Source organism: Odontomachus brunneus, unplaced genomic scaffold (assembly GCF_010583005.1).
Source record: "Odontomachus brunneus isolate Ranch 3 - 2012 unplaced genomic scaffold, Obru_v1 Obru_scaffold_148, whole genome shotgun sequence".
NCBI lineage: Eukaryota > Metazoa > Arthropoda > Insecta > Hymenoptera > Formicidae > Odontomachus > Odontomachus brunneus.
Window position 1 is genome coordinate 83645 of NW_022639598.1, and position 15327 is coordinate 98971.

General features: G+C 45.0%; 1 long non-coding RNA gene across 2 annotated transcripts in view; it reads left to right on the forward strand.

Moving 5' to 3' along the window:
- Window positions 1–554: 554 nt before the first annotated feature.
- LOC116850549 overlaps window positions 555–15327 on the forward strand; it is an 83378-nt gene continuing 68605 nt past the window's right edge. Inside the window, exons 1-2 of one of the 2 annotated variants that reach the window (XR_004379370.1) lie at window positions 555–630; window positions 1224–1845. This is a non-coding gene — a long non-coding RNA (uncharacterized LOC116850549). Of the gene's footprint in view, window positions 1846–15327 lie in introns of both variants that reach the window. The other variant, XR_004379369.1, reaches the window with a different exon arrangement.

Consider the following 15327-nt stretch of genomic DNA (forward strand, 5'->3'; position numbering starts at 1 on the left):
TTCTCTCTTTTCGCTTCACTTGTACTACTTAGTAAGTATTCTCTGTAGGTCGATTCCATAAGGGGTCCTTGTCCCCCCAGGGTAAAATAAATTAACCGATCTCTATATCCATCCATCTATACCTGTCTATCTATCCGCCTCTTCCTTCCGCGTGTTACTCGACGATCGCGAGTGACAGCTATTTACATGAGGTTAATAGTGAAACGCAACATCTGTTCCGCGCCGATCATCCCCTGACAGTGGAAGGATTAACGGCAAACGTCAGCCCTACGCCGACGTCTCGACTAAGAGACGCAGAGCGCCGTTGAGAACTCGGTTTCTCGAGGATGTTTGTCGTGAAACCATTTTAAAGCCGCCGCCGCCGCCGCAAAAGGAGCGTGATCCCTTTAAAGATTGCGGGCACGGGTCTTCGGAAATTTCGCCGGTGGCATTGGTCGTGGCTTAAGCTCTCCCCCAGTGCCATATATCTGACCTTCTGTCCTCGTCCCACTCGCCCGGCATCCACCTCCCTCTCTCTCCCACTCGCGAGCCCGAGCTACGCTGGCTCATTCAAGCTCGACTCGACTCGACGCGAGTCGACTCGGCAACGATTCAGTCGCGGCCGACCCGCCACGCTGCGAGCTTTGCCGAGTACGCGAGTGCTCCGAATTGCCTCTTTCTCTCTTCTCTTCGTGTGCTCGCTTCTATTTCTCCCTCGTGATCTCTACTTAGCCGACCGTCTCTTTCCATCGCACGTTACTGTGCTCACTATATCTCTCTCTCTTTTTCTCTCTCTACCTTCTCCTCCTCTCTCATCTTCCCGAGTCATCGCGCTCCAAGAAAGCTTGCCCCGTACGGTCCCAGAGTGGTGACCAAATTTCCAGTCGAAATAAATCCGAACTGTGGTTCGTCTTGTATTTCTCCACGGACAGAGAAAGAGACGACAATAAATAAATATATAAATAAATATATATATATATATATATATATATATATATATAGAAATATAGAGAAAGGGGGGAGAGAGGGAGGGAAAGAGGGAGAGAGAGGGAGAGAGAGGGAGGAAATGTTTCCGCGCGCTCGCGAAATCGACTTCGAGACTCGAAGCTCCGGGCTCGGAGCTTGCGCCGATTCGTCGCGTCGGAGCCGGGCTCGCGCGCGATACAACGCGGCGGATCTATCCGATTTGTCGCGTCGTAAGCGCGACTGGCGGCTCGTACCGATTCGCGAATGAATTTCGGCAGATTTGTGCCTCCTGTGTACAAACGCGACGAAATTCTGTGAAGTGCGCGAATACGTGAGGAAAAGGTGAGGTGAGAGCGTCGACTTCCGCGCGACGCGAGAGTACGCGACAATAAGAGCCTTCCTCGACAATCGCGGCGGATCGTCGCACCGTGCGCGAGGAAGGGACGACGGACGGACAGAATGAGCGAGCGGCAGGTGTCCGGGTCGTTTAGCCCGCGGGTGGAAACGAACGCTCCGGATCGTGTCGATTTTCGCACGCGGCCGATCGAGGACGAGTAAGGGAGCCGCGCTGCGAGTTTCAGCCGGCCGAGAGGGCTTCTTCAGGGCTCACCAGCGCGGCCCAGCCGGAGATGTTCCCCGTGAGCGGCGCAATCAAGTGGATGACCCGCTCCGGCCCGGTGGAAAGTGCTCGACGCGCGACGCCAGTGAACAACGCGCCGCGATAATGGAGTGATACGCCAGTAGCCGTGATAACGCCGATGGTGCACGTGCGCGAATGACGAGGAGTAGTGCTTCCTGCGAGGACGTGATGCTCCACGCGCCGATGATCTTCCCGCAAGGCTGCGAGGTAGCCGCGGAGGAGTAGGATGCGACAGATCGGCCTGCTGGGCCGAATTACGCGTGAGTCGAGCTATTCGCTTATTCACGATCGTAATTACGCAATCTCGCGTTCGCGCTTCGTCGATACCTGAGATCTCACACGGTGCCACGTGTGAAAATGAATGCACGCGTTCTTGCGATTCAGTCGTCACGATCTCAAGGAGGGTACGCGTGTGTGCAGTCATTTCGCTCGCCCTGGGACGTTCGTCGTCGTTTGGCGCATGCCAAGTATAAAACAATAGTGGAAATTCGCTTGTCCACGAGCGTCGAGTTGTACTTACTGCGCGACGAGCGTCTTGTAGAACGTAGCAAGTGGGACGACTGGGTATTAATCGCGCGAGGCGTAAGTGGCAGCGAAGTTCGAGGGTGGTTAAACGAGAAAGTAACTTGCAGCTGCGCTCTGGCGATCTAAATTCGATCTCCGGAGGTAACGGACGCGGTGAAGTGGTGCAGCTAGTGGACACAAGTTGACAGGTCCGACACCTGTCATTGGGTAGACGATTATATGCACTTGCGTTAGGTCGGTTGATATTAGGCGAAAGATTTGTCGTTTTTCTCTCGAATCCTCATAGAATGTTTGGGTATCAGAAAGAAAATAGAAAGTTCTCGCGCGCTAGATATCTAGAAAAGTGGATGTTGCTCACATTACTCGTAAAAATTAATAATCCTTCGGAGAAAATCGGATTATCTCATTTTGTTTTATTTGACGAATATGACCAATTTTTTGCATCAATCTAATATATTTTTAATACTATTAATTAAGATAGAATGTCTGGATATGTATCCAATCCTGAATGTTTTTATTATTTTGGTGTTTAAATACGGATATTTTATATATATATATATATATATATATATATATATATATATATATATATATATACATATATTCTATTATATTGATATATATTGTTTTTGGTCTTTAAATATTTAAACTTTCAATATAAAAGATATGTATGCATATATTTTATTTTGAAAGTTTAAACATTCATATTTAAGAGCCAAAACTAAAAAATGTTCAGGATTAGATACACGTCCGGGAATTGATACTTTTGCCTTATCATCAATCTCAAACACATCGAAAATGAATTTAACATTGAGTATTTGGCGTTGACAATATTTGGTTAGAGTATCTCGACGTGACGATGAGACGTTTCGTGTCTTACGTCCCGCTGATAAATTTCTTTCTCGTTACCGCACTTCGTCGTCGACCGTAAGCAGTCGTGTACGTAGGAAGCACGACAGATTCTCTACACGGTAGAGAATTTCACATAAGGCGAGCTCCGGCTCGCTAATCACGAATTCGCCTGGAAAGCCGTAAGACGCTGTTACGCGTCGCGGCGAGATCGGGCCGGTGGATTTCCACACACGTACACACGTCGGAAAAGTGTCGACATTACCTCGCTGCCATGTCGACAAACTGATTTTGTTTACCACCTCGGCGAGGTCACGTACGCGCAAAGCGAGAAAATTATATTTAGCGAATGAGATCCTATCGTGTCGCACGGTATTATTGCCTCGCGTGACACGAGAGAGAAATAAGTATTCGCGGCTATTCGTCCGCGTGCGCCTGCGCTATATTTCGTTTGCGGCTTTCGATGCAGTATTGTCGGTATGCACCACGCGAATTCCGTCTGTCCGCGGTTATACAACCAAGATCGTCGAAATTATGCGTTCATTAAAAGATAGAAAGAAAGAAAGAGAAAGAGACGCGTGACGCAGGAAAGTGGATCCTAAATATTCGGAGATTTGCCTGATAAATCAGACGTTGCTCGATCGCAAACGTTTTAGTTATTTTTCAATTATTGCTCTTTAACTTGTCCCAAGGTTACACGATATTTTCCCGAAAACTAGATGGGAATATGGTGATATCCACAAAAATCTCTAGGCAACAATTATAATTTCTGCGGATTGGTGACACTGTTGAAGTAGCAAGTCCATGGATTTTGCGGAGTCGTTTTGACATATGCGTGTGTATGTGTCAAATAACAAACTGTCACTAATCCGCAGAAATTAAAATTATGTTGCCTAGGGATTTTTGTTGGTACCAACATTTTTCCATCTAGTTTTCGGGAAAATGTCATGTAACCTGTATCCCAAGATCATTCCTTGATGCCTTCAAGTGGTGCTTTCCACATTCAATATAAACCTACGCGGCGGTCAACATGTATCAAGTTTCATTTTCTTCACTCTTATATCATTAACCCCCGATTAGTGATCTTCCATAAATGTACTACTTATATAATTTACTCCCTCGCGTACGGAGTATCCGTGAAAAGAGCCGAGCGGGCGACAAAATGAAAGGAGGATCCGAATCCAAAAGACTCTTTCGCGGAGAGTGGTATATTCCACGCGATTTTCCCAGACTCAGACACACAGACACACACACACACACGTCCTGCTGAACGACAGTTGTACCAGCGATTAATTGGATCAGCTCTTTGGATACTCGCCATACCATTTCACATACGTTTTCAGCATCGGTGTTATTTCTTGCTTCGCGAGACTCCGACGAAACGGACACTTCATGAAAAGAAGTCGCAGGAAGGAAGTCGCCGTTTAGGAATAAACGCTCTCATTATTCCGCTGCTTCATGCGCTGCACCGAATTAGTGAGTTGGGGAACACAGAAAGTCTAACGAGCGCTGCGCGCGCGCGTTACGGTCATTACTATCAACGCAATTAGCGCTCAACATGTTTGCGCGATAAACATCGGTTTTGAGCGGAAGTTCCGCCACGTGACGATGGTACGAGTACTCGACCGCGATATTTGCGCCGTGCCGATAACGACAACGCGACGGAGGTTTAAGGGTCGTTAATTAACGTGGGTACTCCGTGTGCTGGGCGCGCCAAGTCGAGTGCAATTCGCGAGCGGCCAACTATTTGCGTTCACGACGATTCCGCGAACTCGCAGTCGCGGAATGCACTCAAGTATGCGAAGGGTGGTTCGGCAATTTCGTGACAGCGAGTCTAGCGAGAGAAAGAGAGAGAAAGAGAGAAAGAGAGAGAGAGCAGACCCGGCAAAATACGGCGCGTTATCGCTGGCACGCGTCGATAATACGCAATAGACGAGACGGACTGCGAACAATGAGCGAGCGCGATTTTGTCATTACAGCCCGCGGGAGACGCTTGCGCAAGCTCCCTCGCCGTGTCAAAGACCCAAACGTTAATCTGGCGGGGCTCTTGAAGCCGTACTCGCGCGAATTTATATCAATCGACGCGGCCGCTCGCGTGTACCGCTCGCGAAACTTTATTTTCGCACGGTCGCAGCTATTTTCGCGGCGGCGTTTGTGCAATTTGTCATTAAAATGTGCGCGCATATAAACGTGTTTGCGGCGCAATTTCGAAACAGGAGACACCTGTCGCGTATCATTTACAAAGGCGGCGTTATAGCGGCGTCTAGCGGCGCAGCGCGCTACTTTGAGTTGAAATAACAACGAGACGCGCGGAACGGGGCGAGGCGAGGTGCTCATTAGGCACCTCATTAGGCAGCACCGATAAACGCGACTAATGAACTAGAATCGCGGCATTCCGCGTCTCTATTTTTGTGTTTTGTGCACCGCGCTCCGCATTTCCAGGACCACTCTAATCGCGCTCTTGCTGGAGCGTATCGTGCGAAAGCGACTGCACGACCGTATCGCGTTATATCGTTCTTCCGCCGAGAACTTGCCGTAATATCGACGTCTCACGATCGCTCATGCGTGCCGAGGACCGCGGAGAACGTATCCTCAGCGATTTTCTGTGAATTCCGCGGCGATCGTGCGTCCGATCGTTTTATTTCATCCTTGAGGCTTGGTTGGCCAACCCGCCGACCCGTTCCGTCAAGTTCTTCGCGCAGTGTCGACGTTCCGGCTCTCGAGCGACCGTTATTTTTCCACGGTGTACGTGTGACAAGCGCTTTTTATTTGGAAAATCGACATACGTCAGAGAAATGGATAGATAGACAGATAAACGTAGATAGATAGATAGATAGATGGGTAGATAAATTTTAGAGGAGACAAAACTCTATATTAATAGTCGTCACTTGAATCTGTCTCACGTGAGGTACGCACAATTGACAGATTCGAATTCAGAGTTAGAGCTAAGCTTGTCAGTTAAATCGTGCGATATATGCAACGCTGTACTTGTAATCGCGATTCAACCGAAGAACTCACATCCAACTCTGAGTTCTCTCCGTCAATTAATAGTCATCACTTGAAACTTGCCTCAGATGAGATATTCAGATTTTTATTTAGAGTTAGACCTGAGTTTTTCAGCTGAATCGCGATTCCAAACGTAAAGTCATGTATTATATATAATTCAAATAAAAACTCTCATGTAACTCTAAATTCAGATTTGAATATTTCACGTAACACAAGTTTCAAGTAACAATTATTGATATGACCCTAAGGACTGGGTCAACGTTTATTACTTAAAACTCGCCTCAAGTGAGATATTCAGGTTGAAACTCAGAGTTGGACAAGAATTTTTCATTTGTGAATCGCACGATTGCAGATACAAATATCATGTGTATCATAACTCAATTTAGAAAAACTTGGATCTAATTCTGAATAAAAATTCGAGTATCTCACATGCGACAAGTTTCACGTGGCAATTGTTAACATGTTCTTTGCTACCACGGCTTACTTGAAGAATTCTCTTCACGGATCATATTACATTTGCAATTGTGTAAAACACAGAGTTTATTTATATGCGGATATACAAAGAAAAATGTCATACACGCTGTCCCATCTCATGCACGATGTTGATAGCGCGAACGTGTTAAGATTTAAGAACGTGTTAAAATTTTGGGTAAAGATGAATTTGAAGTGAGAAATCGGTGATATGTCACACACGTATGACGCTGATAGCGTTAACGTGTGCCGAAACTCAAATCTCACTTGCAACGAGTCTCAGACAATGGCTACTAATATAAGTTACAGAATTAATGAAAATCGACGAAATGACTGAGCGCTGAAAACGCGCGCACCCATAAAAAGAAAACTTTTTCGCAACATTGGCTGCATTCAGCAGAGAAAGTTGCTTTGCAACTGTCGTGCGATTTACGGTATATGTTTTTAAATTCAGCCAAAATTAAGAGCACGCATTAATCAGATTCACGAATCTTACAACACAATTGCAAAACAGCTTCCTCCAATGACGCGCTCTATGAGCACGCATACTGAGGGTGACTACTAATTCGCTTCGCCGCCATTTCCGAAGTCGCAATTGTTATCGCAAAATAATTGTGCCGGTTACAGCGTGATAAATGACGTGGGATCATGACGCCCGCAAAGCGATATCCAATAAATTACATGCTCGTCAGCGAGCAGTTAATTAATTGGCCCCCGTGAATTTGAAATGAGAGACGCGCGCATTCGCACGCCCCGGCAGTCCTGCAATTAATTGAAGGTAGAGGAGCCGTTCTGTTAATGGCGGGATTAATCTACTGAAGGGAAAGAAAAAGGAGGCAAAAGAGAAACGGAAAGTGCTCCCGTAGCGTCGTACGCGTCGTCGGTCTAATGATAATTGTTTTCATTATTTTAATTTCTCAGCAAATTAATCGAGCTCTTAAGGGGATGCTGAAGCTGAAAATTTTACCGACATTTTTCTGCAAAGTTTATGTTGTATTGGTTACACAGAATTACAAGTGCTTTTACGCAATGAAAGTACATGCAAAAATAAATAGGAGTATTGCTCGATATGTGACGAAAACGAACAAAAAATTTTTAAAACTCTCAAGCTGTCAGTTAGCGTAATATTTGCCTAATCCAAAAGTTCCGCAGCTTGTACATACCGAAAGTGTGGATGCTCCAAACAGAAAAATTTTGAAGAACATTGCTCTACCTTCGCATCTGCATTTGGAAGCTTGAAAAGATCGAAAAAGTTTGCAGAAAGCATCAGCATCCTCTTAAAGGCAGACGAATACGGGAGTATCGACGAAGACGATGCTCCTCTCCTGGATAGATAAATAACGCGGCGATTACGCGATTAAAACGAAAGAAAGCAAAAAAAGAAAAGAAAAACGCCTAGACGTCTCGATCTCTGATTTATCGCCTCATTCGCGCCATTTTCTCTCTTTCCCCGTTTATACATGTCGCTGTATCATCGGCGGTGATCGCGTTCGGCAGAATGGTGCGTGCGAAAGCGCACTGTAATCAGCATATTCCTTCGCACGGTTTCGAGTTCGTAAGACGAACAGCCACGCGATTGCTCCAATAATTCGCTACAATTTCCCGGGGAAATAATATGGCGACGGTAGATAAGTGCATCCGCAATGTAGTTATCCAGGCTGTTAGCTATGCAAATTATTCATCCGGCGGCCTGTGTAAGTAGCTAAGTTCGCAAATGTGAATAAATTAATACTCAGGTCGAATTGATGAGACTCCGCGCGATGAATAATTTATGTATATAACTGTCCGAATAAAATTCTATTATTGTGTGTGTGTGTGTGTGTGCGCGCGCGCGCGTGCGACGGGAAGACTAGACTCGTCGGGGACATTCCACCGATGCTGAGGCCGCAGCCAGTCTCGACGACTGTTAAGCGAACGAAAGTTCGCGAGCTTTCGCGACGAGACCGTTCTCCCCCTCGGCCGGTCTGAAATGTCCGTTAATTTCAATACACGTTCAGGCGGGAACTTCCCTTTTCTTTCTCGTTGCTTTTCAATCCCAGTTATATTAACGCAACGTCCGCGCCAGAAGAGCGAGGAGGGAGATTGGCAAGATTAAAACTCGGAAATATTTCGAGGATGGTGACTCGCTGAAGGAAAAAAAGCTGCCGTCCTTTTTGAGTATAAAATTTTATGATGAAAATTGCTAGAAAATTTTTTAACCGAGGAAAATTTGTAACCGACATTCTCTACAGTAATTGACTGCTGCCCTTTCATATGTGCCGTGCAGGAACTGAATTGTGCTGTTAAATTATTAAAAACCAGCGCTCAAACTGCACAGCGTTGCTCAGGTTACCGCAAAGTGCTCAGGTTCCAAGCTATACCCTGTAGTTTCCGGAGGATCTGGGAGAATAACTATGCAAAATTCTGTCCAGATCGGTCATCCCAATGTTTGAGACAAGAGTGAGATTCCCAATTGGTATCGTAGTGTGAGACCATTTATTTTAGGACAAAGTCAGGCATTCTGATTGGAATCTAACCTGCACTTGGGAAAATACTAAGAGATTTCTATGCGTGATGTAGATTCGCTGTCGTAGTCAGTTTCCAGCGAAATCTACTATGTTTCTTAGCGAGATGGATCTTACCGACAGTCTACCCTCGCGCTATTAGACGCAGTAAAATAAGAGAATTTATACGAGAAAGAAAAAAACAATTACCGTATATTCTGCCTGTGTAGGAAAGTACGTCAATAACTTCCAATTTGAGCTCTTTAATGCTGCGGGAGTAAACTTTCTTTGTATACGGTTACCCGCGTACGTATTACACACGTACGAGAGATGCAATAAATAATAATTAGGCGATAATTGATATCGCGCGCGAGTGCGTTCATGAAGGACTTGTTTAGGCCGCGCAATGTGGTCGGGTCGTCTCTCCTGGCGCGACAGCTACGCGGTAATAATTTTTGCGGAGGCTGCGGAACATGAGTGGCTGGGCGAGACGCGAGAAATTAATTTCTCCGCGTCGGGGCTTTTGTTTTTCGGATGAATAACACACGAGGGCGGTTTATAAATACGTGTGTTCATTACAGCCTCCTGCGATGTTCGGACAAGAGAGAGAGAGATAGAGAAAGAGAGAGAGAGAGAGAGAGAGAGAGCCCGAACCTTGTCCCGTTTTTATTTCGAAATAACCTTCTCCCCATCTTTCTCTCTCCCTCTCTCCCTTCTCTTCCTCTCCTTCGAAGGTACGTTTGCAGTGGCAAGCGATACAGAATTAGGTGTTCTCGCAAACGTTGCTAAGTCATCGGAACCTTGTTACCGGCGCGGAATCGTAGTACAGGATAATTGTTCCGCTCTTTCTCGGATTATATGAATATAAGCGAAGCGTGAGTGTAAACAAAGGGCGGGGGTGTGCCAGCTAAAACGGCGAAATGTTAACAAAAATTAGCGTTTAATGTGAGAATGAGAGAAAAAACGTTTATTTCGTATAAAGCCCTCATCGTGTCAGGCCATTTTGTAATAAATTGCCTGCGGTCGCACGTTTTTTGTTCGCGTCGTTGCAGATTAAAGCGAATCTACGCCAAAACGCACCGCGCTTCGTCAAACTTTTACGCAATTAATCACGTGAAACGTGCATTTTTCATTGGATGTGGATGCGCGGTCAATAGCGGCTCATAACGATCCGCGTGTTGATCACCACCGGCGAAGTATCACATTAACGATTACCAACAATCATTGTCGGTATCCCGACAAGCTCGATTAACTAAGTTCCCAGAGAGAACGTGTGGAAAAAGTTAAATTATGCCGCCACTCTTCGGCACATAAATACACGAGACTGACGCGACGGCGTTGTCACTTTCGCGATCGCGAGTTCGAGTCGGTCTTGTCTCGATCCCCGCAGAATCCTCCGCATCTTTTGCCCTTTGCAATCACCTCGCGCGATGTATCGATTGACCTTTTATTGGACGCATGACTTGCGGGTACAATTTCAAGCACCTGCACGCACTGAGGAAGGAATGTTTGATACTTGCAACTATAATCACATAGAGAAGCAAAATTACTTCTTTATACATAAATATAAATTATACTTCTCTATGTAAATATAATTACGATCAAGAAAGACATTTTTTATTAAATTTTACTATCAAATTGGCGATAATAACTTTATATGCATGTTACTATAATTTTGATTAGATCAAACATTTTCTTCTTTCAGTGTACAGAAAAATACACACATACTGCAATCAAATTTACTCCAGATATATTTTGAATTCTGATATAAGTTTAGCATTTCAGTCAAGAATATTGAATAAAAAGAAATATTCGGTTTGCTTACTATATAAAGTCAAATCAATTTTTTTTTCGAAGCTTTATAATATTCTGGTAAAGAGGATCGATTCTTCTTTTCAAAGTACATGATAATGAGCTTTCCTATCTGTGGTAAGTATATACCCTTTAATATTATTTTCAAGAAAACATTCTCCGTTGAAAATAACCACTACGTCAAAGAAGAAAAACAGAGTGGTTGGTCTTCCTAGCAACACAACGGTGTGCAGTTAAAGATACATCGCTTTTTTGTACACGGTCTATCGTTTATCACATTGCTGAAATAAATATATATCTTGCCTGGATAAACATCCAGATTGTATTTCAGAACGTCCTTTTTGCAGGAAGTTCTCCTGAAAATCCATGATGCGTGTGTGATGTAAGCGACAGATTGTCGGTGAAATTCCCCTCAGAGAGAAGGTTTCAGAATGCAAGCTTGGAGCGGCAGAGCGGATGCTTAAAGCGAGGTAAAAGACGCAGACGCTTACTGAAGGGTTGAGAAGCGCGTCGCTTTCGCGGCGCGTTGTAACGACGGCCGCTAATGCGTTTCATATGGCGCAAACTATATTTATATTTTTACGTAAGGGCTTGCGCAACGCGCGTTCCGTCGAAGGTGGCAGGCGGATTCGCGCGACCAGCAACGGCTGGTGCGGAGAGGAGGGCGAAGGCGACACAGGCGGCGAGCGCATTCGATTAATCAGACGTGCGTTATCGAGGCGATCTCGATTCTGTCTCTCTCTCTCTCTCTCTCTGTCTCTCTCTCTCTCTCTCTTGAGGGAGGGACCAGGGAACGGTCGCGATTCCGATAACCTTCGCGCGAATTCGCGCGCCGACGAGCACCGATACCGATATTCGCTCACCACCGGCGTCGCCGCCACAGCCTTCGACACAACGCTCGAAATAACAATAACGCTATGACGACACTTCTCCCTCGTGCGTTTATCCGCGTCTCCCGGCGCGTCTTGCCAAAGCGAAAACAGCTCAGCGCTATCAATATACGTCGCGTTCGCGAATTTAATTCCCGTGCACGTGTGCTCTCGTCGTCGTTGCGCCGGGCGGAATCGAGGGAGAGTGCGTGACCCCGAGACGTCGAGAGGCTTGTTTCTCGTGACCTCACGTCTTCCGGATATGAGCGCCTCCCCGTCCGTTCCGAATGCAGTGATCTCCCGCGGAAATAGCGGACGTCCCTCGTCGCGGCGTCGAGCCGATCGGCAAAAAGGCGGGAAATGCAATATTCTCTTTCTATGAACTGAGATGAATTATTTGATAAAAAAACTAACAAACAAACATTTCTAACCAAAATACCGATCAATTTTTTCATTCGATCAGGAAACATCCGATGAGAAATATCATAATTTTTTGATCAGTTTATCTGATTAAATGCTATTATAATCGGAATTATTCGATTAAATTTAATCGGATATCCTAATCGTATATAAGAATTTATCGGTATTTTTGATCGGAAATATTCGTTTGTTAATTTTTTATCGGATGAAAAATTTTAATTTTTTATCGGATCTCTCAGTGTGCTCATCACTATTGTGAATAATTCTCGATAAAGATTATCGTTGAGGAGCTTTTACTCCGGCTTCACCGTCACCTCGATTGACATAATACAAGGTGACTCGGAAATTAGATTGTAGACACATCTTCATGAGTAAAGGTGAAAGAAAATGCTAAAGGAACATCATCGGCCAAACGGCCGCAGTTGTACGATGATTCAACCCATATGGAGCATGTTCCGAAAAAAATGAAGATAAAAATTTGATACTTGATTTAAAAAGTACAGATAGCACTGAGATTCTTCGCAATCGTTCAGGAAGTTAAGTATGATCAATGTTCTTCCCCTTCAGGGTATTCATTGATAAGTTTGACTCTTAAAATATGAGTAAAACAGACGCAACTAGTAAAAAATACAAATTATTTTAAATTGATTTTAAGCAAAGCTCATAAAGTGTTGATCTTTTTTGTTTCGTGTAAAAAGACATGGACTACCTATTGAGTAACAAAAACTCGAAAATCATAATTTTGTGAGTTGGAACATTCTCTTGCGTAATTATGGTCAAGTTGAAAAATCTCCTGACTTCAATTTTTAACGAAACTGAGGCGCTTATTCTGCATCGTTTGGAAGATCTCCTGCAAAATAGAGATCTTGTGAGCGAGAGAATTTTCTAGCTTTGTGACTAACGAAATGTTTAGCGCTGTTTAATGAGTTTTGTCTTCTCCTGTAAGTGTACTTCTTTCAAAGGGCGCAGCAATGAGAAGCCGCGAGATGCAATTTAACAATCAAGTCGTGCAACTCTTCTCACGCGAGATCCACCTCGACTGCCACCCCTGTGCGCAGAAGTATTCAAATACTAACGAGCTCATCGGGGGAAACGAGTATGTGCGAGCTTTTTCCGAGATGCTTTTCCTATTCTACAGAACAGAGATCGCGCTGTTGCACGCACAACGGGTGTGCGGGTACTCTATGTGACGGTTACATAAAATCCCGAAGACCTCTCGCGCTTGAGAACGGAAGGATGATATCCGGCGTCTTTGTAAGACGATAACGCGATACACATGTGTGCACACGTCTACGTACGCAACGCTCCCGATCGCCTTTCAGGCGCTGCAAACCCCAGAGTGCCGCCAATAACGAAACATCCTGTACATGAAAATTCGTGCGTCCGCCCTGGCGTGCACCTGCGCTCGGGGAATTTAATTACCGACGAGTGCAATGCAGTACAAAGCCGCACGGTATTGCGTTCGAGAGGAATGCCTTGGTGGAAAGCGCGACCACTAGAAAATCGCGTGTGGCGTAAAGCAAGACGCGCACAAATTTCGCTATAATTCCGCTCCATTTCGTCCGGACATTTTATTCCAGCCGGGCTGGATCGAAATTCACAATCGCTGCACATCGAGTTTTTTATTCGCGTATCATAGTTGCCTGTGTAGCTCGCCTTAGTTGGAAACGACGGAAGCGTTTAGCTGCCATTTAACTGCCAGGGCTCCTTCCCGCGACTCTTTACTCCACGCTCCACTAATAATTCAAACAAACACGTCGACCAGCGCGAAGTGTACCAGCGCGGGTCGAAAAATGATCTAAGTTCAGCGAAAAGACTTCAAGGAATCGATGTGATGCGACAGAAAGAGAGAGGGAGAGACAACTTTGGCAATTCGCGATATGAATTTGCGGAATCGCAAAGTTGTTCCGCGATTAATCGATCTTCATTAGTCTCATTTTACTTTTTGGTCTAAATTTTATAAAATATTTCACGGAATATATATATATTTGTCCTTTTTTTGAAACACACACACACACATACACACACACAGAGAGAGAGAGAGAGAGAGAGAGAGGGGGGAATGAGAGAGAGAGAGAAAATAACAGAATTATAGCGTAGATTAAATCGAGTTAGCTAGCTGATACAAGCGCGCATACGCGCAATCTACTTTATAAAGCATTAATTTGAACATACATTATATTAAAACTGTTAAACCGTGTTTACGCATTATGTTTATTGACGCAAAGAGTGGTCATCGGTTTATTTAAACAGATAAATTTAATAACTCCCATTTTCAATCACACGCGCGGCTATGTGTCATGTTTTAAGCCGGTCGAGCAAATGGGTGCAGTTGACTTTCGTGAGCGAAAGACCGATCAATACTCGCGACCAGACAATATTGCCAAATCGGAAAATTGTCCACGTGCGTTCGGAAGAGGGACGGGTTAATTAATTCGCGGGTCATTATCGTCTCCTACGAGGGCCGAGCCAACAAAGAGCGCTGCAAAGCGCACCGCTGTGCGCCGCGATGATTCCTCTTTATGTGTAACAGGACAAAGAAGGTGACAATGCCAAATGATAGCGATATCATCCCCCGAAAGCAACGAGCGAAATCGTAATGAACGGATCACATCCTGCGATCGAGTTATAATATTTAGCGGATCACGAGAGTCCCCCGTTCTCCCGGCCGGAGATGCTATTGCGATCGAGCTTTATCGACGCCGCGCCAGTGATCCATTGTTTATGGAATCTTTGTGCCGAAAGTCGTTCGTTATTGGTTTTCCGCTCGGCGAGGTGCGATTATACTTTCCCGTCGTTACGTCACGACTTGCTACTCCGATTGAAAAGGCGCGCTGGCGCCTGCTCGTGATTCTCCCTCACCAACGCCGACGGCTTTTCCGCGCAGTAAGATAAATAACAACTTGCAAATTAATTTTTCGCCCGCATTAATTATCTCGCGATACCGACTGATATCAGAGAGGAGATTAATACGCCACGCGTTCAACCGATTTTCTTCTCTAGAGATTTCTCCGGTCCCGTCAGCCGATACCTTCCGTTATAACGGAACACTCTATATATTAGGACCTTAACTTAGTTTCCGCCCAAAAAATACTGAGAAAAAGCATTTATTGTAAAAAATTTATTTAAATTATTTCAATGAAAGTATTTTCCATCACTTTCTACAACTTTTTGCCATCTTTCTGGCAACTGGGCGATACCATCTCGATAAAACGATGTTTGTTTCGAAGCAATCCATTCGTCCACCCATTCTCGCACTTCTTCAACATTTCGGAAGCGTGTACCACTCAAGCCGTGCTGCATCGAT